The 6,629-nt window shown below is 42.4% G+C and overlaps 1 long non-coding RNA gene across 2 annotated transcripts; it reads right to left on the bottom strand.

Annotated features, from left to right (window-relative positions):
• Positions 1-242: 242 nt before the first annotated feature.
• On the bottom strand, positions 243-3,352 carry LOC125538888. 2 transcript variants are annotated; one of them, XR_007296532.1, is made up of 5 exons: positions 2,925-3,352; positions 2,303-2,429; positions 1,419-1,484; positions 1,126-1,215; positions 243-567 (listed from the first exon to the last, which is right to left on the bottom strand). It is a non-coding gene; the product is annotated as an uncharacterized LOC125538888 (long non-coding RNA). The 2 variants fall into 2 exon arrangements; XR_007296531.1 differs by having other exon boundaries at positions 1,419-2,429.
• Between the last annotated feature and the right edge of the window lie 3,277 nt (positions 3,353-6,629).

Genomic DNA, 6,629 nt, shown 5'->3' with positions numbered 1-6,629 from the left:
TGCAAAACTACAACACATAAAACCGACTTTGACAACACTCATATACGTTGGTGGTTAATGTATAGGAACTCAAATCTTATTGCTCGGCAACAAAGAATTTGCAACGCTTCAGCTGTTTTACATATAAAATGTGAATAATATTTTATATATTGCCAGCAATTAAATTAATACTCCACATAATGGTGATAAGTCTGTAATCAAGTCAGAAGAAAAATGTATATCAAGTCAGAAGGAAAAATATACGCACGAGAGGAAGAAATCATATATTGAAAAAAAACTATGGGATTACAATTGTTGATATTACAAGAGGAATAACTTCCAAATGTGATGCATAATCTAAATATTCTCTTGACATCAAAACTTAAACTGAAAGCATCCGTCGACATTCCTACAACTAAACCAAGTAACATCATCCGACACGAACAGCATCCCTACAACTTAACTAAAACTGAAAACAGCCATCATAACTAAAACTAAAAACAGCCATCATTGTGAACCGGAACATCATCATCATCATTGCAGTATACTTGCCACGCACCCATATAAGCGTCCGTATATCTTTTGAATCTACAAAGAAAATAACAAAATGAACTATTAATACATAATGCACTGACATGATGCAAATAGTGATGGGTCACAGGTTGTCCAGCAAATAAGAAATCTTACTTCTTACAATGGGTCATTACTTCCGAAACATTGGTTGTCCGGCTAGATTACGACTATTACAAAGAAAAGTTGTAACCTGATAGTATTCTCTTACAACTCAATGTACTACTTCAGGTCACAAAACAAACATAAACAGACTCAAAGAGAAATAAACATATGTGATTATGGCCTAAAAGCAAGCCACTAATAACATAGTACCTACTTAGTTGATGGGTTAAAAGCACAATAGACACTGCTCATATGGAACAGGGCAAGCGACATAATGGGAAATTCAGCAATTTATGAACGGTGACAGCAAGAGTTCATGTGGATAACTCAACAATTTATGAATCAAAGTGGTGAGAGCTCAGTGGTCAGTTTAGCAATGTACGAATCAAAAGGGCAAGAGCATCTAAGAAGAACATTAATTGCATTTCCATATTCACAAACAGTTAAGATATGGAGATTGTGGACAGTTACCAGAACCATGACTACGAACACTGTCGTATCTTGGACAAATCTACTCGCAGCTCCAACCGTCTATGATGTTTGCCTCCATCTCGATAGTCCCTGAACGGATGAGTGCGACACCTCACATTAAATTACACACAACAATAGGTACACCATGGGCGAGATAGGAGTACATAAATAGTTGAATAAGAGCAGAAAAGGAGGCTGAAAAATGGCTAGAGCTAATGTAAGCAGTAAATGAATAAATAAATAATCACCACAATGGAAATAGTCTTAGTTGAAGGTAAAACACAGTGACGTACTATGAATGTAGAGACTGGCACATTGAAAACCACCGATTGGCATTGAGTATTTCTTCCTTTGGAAACCTGCGCACAAACAAACAATGAACCTCTACTTAACGGATGACAAACATGATGATTAACAGTGAGTCGTGGCCTGTGTATATGTGCGTGTGCTTGCTGCAAGCTTTAGTATCTGAATGTTTGCACATGAACATGCGTAAAGCTCAGGTGTAGGTTGCATCTAAGTGGGCTATTGGGATTCAGTTTTATTTTCACTATGATGTACAACGATAGTAGATAAGTATCTTTTTTAGATTAGTAGATAAGTACTCGCACCATAAAGAAATATAAGAGTGTTTAGATGATCTAAACGCTCTTATATTTCTTTAGGGAGGGAGTACTCGGTATAGATGAATCCTCTGCAATGACTTGACCCAAGTGCATCTATAATAACAGCATGCTATGAGGGGACAATCACATAACCAAATGACAAAGAAAATGTGTACTAAATCTCAAGAAAGAAAATGTGTACTATCTTATGGTGAGTTGTTTAGACGAAGAGGCTAGCAAGACCGAGGAATTTAACTAGGGAGTTGCATAATAGCTTTTCAAACCGAAGGAAGAGAAGGACGTCAACATATGAAAATACAATTGGAAAGTAACAGTGTATCACATACTACAAAAACTATGTATCACATTTGACGGGTTCATGAAATTGAATGTTTGTTAGCCCATAGCAACACACGGGTATTTAGCTAGAAATCCAAATTGTGTAGAATAGTAAGAGCATACAACAATCATTATATTAATAGGCGTGGAGAGAAGTATTTAGCAGTGTTCTGAATCATATCAACATCATCAAAGCAACATCATAGAAGAAACCATGCGCATTATTCTTTCACCTTCTCACTAAAACAAAGGTGTACATGCTTCCCCCAACAGGTCCACATCCTCTAGTATTTGAGCTGGACGTGAAAGCCACCATTAGCAAGCTACTACCTCCACCTAAATAACCTGACCATCAGACTCCTGAAAAGTGTGAAATTGCAACAAAAAACTTTGATTAGTAACTCATCAAAACTTCCATACAGAGACCTAGAAAAACTGGATCCGGCCTTAAATATTATAACTCTTGCAATAGACTATTTAATATGTGGTCCACATATATGAACTAGTGTTCTCTACATAAAAAAATATAAGGATTAGCGACTCATCTATGAAGGATTGATGAGTTAGCAGCGTCTAAGATTTAAAAAAATGATGCTCCATTGATATCTAATAATTACTGTACTAACTTAATAGAATAGAAATCAGTGCATGAATGTAAAGCAACGAAGATCGGAAGTCATTCTGCAGGTCTATCAGTGTTCGTCAATGAATTGCACAAGGGCCAAACTTTTTGACAGGGATTAGCTGCAATGGAATCGGGGGTGCATACCTAGACGTCTAGATGAGAAGAGAAGAACAGAGGTTAGAGTAAGGGGAAGAGAGAGAGGACGATGCCAGGGGAGGGGATTCACTCACCGACGAGAGGAGGACGACATGGCCACCGGCGCCGGAGCCGACGCCCGAAACCCTAGCCATCAGGGGAAGGTCGCGGGTGGGCTTTGGTGGCCGGGAGCGCCGGATCTAGCCACATGGGAGCGCGCCGCTGTGTGAGGGGACCTCGGGCTGTGCTTTGCGATGGAGGGATTCGCTGGACATCGCCGGAATCAGCCGCCGGAGATGGCGCAACGAGGAGCTGCGTCAAGAGAGAGATGGGATGTGAGAGGGATGGGTGGGTGGGGGATATGGCGGATCTGGTAGCCACCGGAGCTGTGATGTGGGACGAGGGGAGGGGAGGGCCGGCAACGAGGTGGGAGGAGGAGGGTGACGCGGTGATTGGTGGCGGAGATTTGGGAGAGACGAGGAGCGATGAGGGGCATCGGGGGCTCTGTTTCTCTCGCGTCCCTCCCTCCTTTCCCGTTTTTTATTTTTATCTTTATTTTTTTCATATGTCCCACGATAAGGTCAAGAGGTGCAAATCTGCAACGCATATCTGCAACCTTTAATATGTGTATCTATTGTGAATTTTACAACGCATAGCCAAAATGTTGTAGAATGTGTGTTGCTTTATAAAGGGTATCCTTGTAGTGATTGGAGAACTAAAATATAAAAGTAGGCGATGTTAACATAAAGTTAGAATATATTACTAAATATTATAGATAGCGAGTGTGGAATAATGATGGGTCGGTGTGCGGAATTATCCTAGGCAATTGTTAACAAGATCGGTAATCATTATTGCAATTTCGTATGAGGGAGAGGCATAAGCTAACATACATTCTCTTCTTAGATCATATGCACTTATGATTGGAACTCTAGCAAGCATCCCCAACTACTAAAGATCATTAAGGTAAAACCCAACCATATCATTAAAGCATCAAGTCCCCTTTATCATATACGCAACAACCCCCTTACTCGGGTTTAAGCTTTTATCACTGTAGCAACCCACTATAAGCGAATCATGAATGTATTGCAACACCCTACAGCGGGAATCCTTCACGTGTGCGTGGCATGGAAGGCACCATAAGACAGCACCAAAATAAAACATACAACTCAGACCAATCTATATCATCAATCCTGAAGGAAATATGCCCTAGAGGCAATAATAAAGTTGTTATTTATATTTACTTATATCATGATAAATGTTTATTATTCATGATAGAATTGTATTAACCGGAAACTTAGTACATGTGTGAATACATAGACAAACAGAGTGTCACTAGTATGCCTCTACTTGACTAGCTCGTTGAATCAAAGATGGTTAAGTTTCCTAACCATAGACATGAGTTGTTATTTGATTAACGAGATCACATCATTAGAGAATGATGTGATTGACTTGACCCATTCCATTAGCTGAGCACTTGATCGTTTAGTATGTTGCTATTGCTTTCTTCCTGACTTATACATGTTCCTATGACTATGAGATTATGCAACTCCCGAACACTGGAGGAACACTTAGTGTGCTACCAAATGTCACAACGTAACTGGGTGATTATAAATGTGCTCTACAGGTGTCTTCGATGGTACTTGTTGAGTTGGCATAGATCAAGATTAGGATTTGTCACTCCGATTGTCGGAGAGGTATCTCTGGGCCCTCTCGGTAATGCACATCACTATAAGACTTGCAAGCAATGTGACTAATGAGTTAGTTGCAGGATGATGCATTACGGAATGAGTAAAGAGACTTGCCGCTGCCGGTAACGATATTGAACTAGGTATTGAGATACCGACGATCGAATCTCGGGCAAGTAACATACCGATGACAAAGGGAACAACGTATCTTGTTATGCGGTTTGACCGATAAAGATCTTCATAGAATATGTGGGAGCCAATATGAACATCTAGGTTCTGCTATTGGTTATTGACCGGAGATGAGTCTCGGTCATGTCTACATAGTTCTCGAACCCGTAGGGTCCGCACGCTTAACGTTCTGTGACGATCAGTATTACGAGTTTATGTGTTTTGATGAACCGAAGGTTGTTCGGAGTCCCGGATGTGATCACAGGCATGACGAGGAGTCTCGAAATGGTCGAGACATAAAGATCTATATATTGGAAGCCTGTGCTTGGACATCGGAATGGTTCCGAGTGAGTTCAGACATATACCAGAGTACCGGGGGGTTACCGTAACCCCCCGGGGAGTATATGGGCCCTAATGGGCCTTAGTGGAGAGAGAGAGGGGCAGCCAGGGCAGGCCGCACGCCCCCTCCCCCTCTGGTCTGAATTGGACTAGGAAGGGGGCCCCCTTTCCTCCCTCCCTCTCCCCCTTCCTTCTCTCCTAGTCCAACTAGGGAAGGGGGGGGGGGCAGGGCGCGCCATAGAGGGCCGGCCCTCCCCCTCCTCCACTCCTTTATATACGGGGGAGGGGGGCACCCCATAGACACACAAGTTGATCATTGATCTCTTAGCCGTGTGCGGTGCCCCCCTCCACCATAATCCACCTCGGTCATATCGTTGCAGTGCTTAGGCGAAGCCCTGCGCTGGTAGCTTCATCATCACCGTCATCACGCCGTCGTGCTGACGAAGCTCTCCCTCGACACTCAGTGGGATCGAGAGTTTGTGGGACGTCACCGAGCTGAAGTGTGCAGATCGCGGAGGTGACGTACTTTCGATACTAGGATCGGTTGGATTGTGAAGACATACGACTACATCAGCTGCGTTGTCATAACGCTTCCGCTTACGGTCTACGAGGGTACGTGGACTACACTCTCCCCTCTCGTTGCTATGCATCACCATGATAGATCTTGCGTGTGTGTAGGAATTTTTTTGAAATTACTGCGTTCCCCAACAGTGGCATCTGAGCCAGGTCTATGCGTAGATGTTATATGCACGAGTAGAACACAAATGAGTTGTGGGCGATAATAGTCATACTACTTACCAGCATGTCATACTTTGATTCGGCGGTATTGTTGGATGAAGCAGCTCGGACCGACATTACTTGTACGCTTACGCGAGACTGGTTCTACCAACGTGCTTCGCACACAGGTGGCTGGCGGGTGTCAGTTTCTCCAACTTTAGTTGAATCGAGTGTGGCTACGCCCGGTCCTTGTTGAAGGTTAAAACAACACACTTGACGAAAAATCATTGTGAGTTTGATGCGTAAGTAAGAACGGTTCTTGCTCAGCCCATAGCAGCCACGTAAAACTTGCAACAACAAAGTAGAGGACATCTAACTTGTTTTTGTAGGGCATGTTGTGATGTGACATGGTCAATACATGATGCTAAATTTTATTGCATGAGATGATCATGTTTTGTAACAGAGTTATCGGCAACTGGCAGGAGCCATATGGTTGTCGCTTTATTGTATGAAATGCAATTGCCATGTAATTGCTTTACTTTATCTCTAAGCGGTAGCGATAGTCGTAGAAGCAATAGTTGGCGAGACGACAACGATGCTTCGATGGAGATCAAGGTGTCAAGTTAGTGACGATGGTGATCATGATGGTGCTTTGGAGATGGAGATCAAAGGCACAAGATGATGATGGACATATCATATCACTTATACTTCTTGCATGTGATGTTTATCCTTTATGCATCTTATTTTGCTTAGTTCGGTGGTAGCATTATAAGATGATCTCTCACTAAATTTGAAGGTACAAGTGTTGTCCTTGAGTATGCACCATTGCGAAAGTTCGTCGTGCCAAGACACCATGTGATGATCGGGTGTGATAAGCTCTACGTTCACATA

The sequence above is a fragment of the Triticum urartu genome, chromosome 2 (genome assembly GCF_003073215.2).
Source record: "Triticum urartu cultivar G1812 chromosome 2, Tu2.1, whole genome shotgun sequence".
NCBI classification, from domain to species: domain Eukaryota; kingdom Viridiplantae; phylum Streptophyta; class Magnoliopsida; order Poales; family Poaceae; genus Triticum; species Triticum urartu.
The sequence above is the reverse complement of the archived record's forward strand: the minus strand, read 5'-3'. Positions and strand labels throughout refer to the sequence as shown.